This window comes from Asparagus officinalis, chromosome 5, assembly GCF_001876935.1.
Source record: "Asparagus officinalis chromosome 5, Aspof.V1, whole genome shotgun sequence".
In the NCBI taxonomy this organism is placed as follows: Eukaryota; Viridiplantae; Streptophyta; class Magnoliopsida; order Asparagales; family Asparagaceae; genus Asparagus; species Asparagus officinalis.
This window is the reverse complement of record NC_033798.1, coordinates 93,274,752-93,276,114: the sequence shown is the minus strand read 5'-3', so window position 1 is coordinate 93,276,114 and position 1,363 is coordinate 93,274,752.

Below are 1,363 nucleotides of genomic sequence, written 5' to 3'. Positions count from 1 at the left end.
ACCAACCGGCTGGTTTTGTTCGTTGCTTAGTGAAGAAGATAAAGAACCGGTTGGAGGTGATAGTGGGCGAATACCATAAGAAACTCCCTATGCATTTCTTTCCATCTTATGCTAAATTTGGTGATAGGGGCAGATTTTGATGTGTCAAAGATTTACCTACAAAGAAATTATAGCGACGAAGTGTTAAATGTTTAAAAAAAAAAATTTGAAAAGGAACTTTTCACAATAAAGATGCAAGAAAATCTGATACGCTTTTTGCAAGGCTGTAGGTAGGGGCGGAAATGAACCAAATAATTAAACAAATAGTTCGATAATTGTTCGAGTAACTATTCGGTCATATTCGATTCGGTAGTTCATTTACCACTAAACAAATATTTTTTAGTATTCGAGTTCAGTAACGAATAGAATTTAACCAGATGTATATTCGATTCGTTTGTCTATCAAATATTCGTTTAAAATTTGATCACTTATTATTTGTATTATTGCACATATGATGTCATATTTTTAACCTATTTACCATTTATACTTAAGTTTTATGTACTAATTTTTAGACTTAAATAATCTTAAATCTATTTTCTAATGAAAATTTTGATTTAAATATGCATGCATTATATATTATAAAGGAATAATTTTTATTTATGAATTTAAATGTCATTTAAAAATCAAATTCTTTAGCGGAAATAAAAAAAACTTTGATTATTCGAGAAGTATTCGTGAATATTCCTGAATATTTATCAAATTATCGAATTCGAAAAACTCCATATATGAATATTAAAATATGCATTCGAATTCGATAATTTTAAACAAATACAAATACGAACACCTTAGTATTCGATTCGATCGGCAGAACCGTATAATATTTATATGATATTTATGTACAGACGTGCAAAGCCTAAAAACGATTTTCCCAGAATATAGAAATTAAACACTAATTTATAACATTACATATGAAAATTCCATATGAATAAATGCATCATAGCAACAAAAAATCACAATATAAAATAATTTCTCTGCTCTTCAGACCAATTTATGGCACCTTCATCCTCTAATCGTTAACGCACCAACACACAAAATTATCATAGACAACGGCAACTATATTTTACCCATTTTTATCACATATCATCAACCAAAATCCAACAAATTTCAGTCTCACGGGAACAAATTCATTACAGATAAACCCTAGAAACACCCAAAAAAAAAAGAGGGGTACAATTAATACCGTCACCACACACCGAACCCAAATCAGTGGAGGACGCGCCTCTCCCCCCCGAAATCTCTCTATCTACAACCCCTACAACTCCCATCTCAACCAAACCCTAGAAATCAACGCCGACGACCTCCGGCGGCGGCGGGAGGAGGGGGG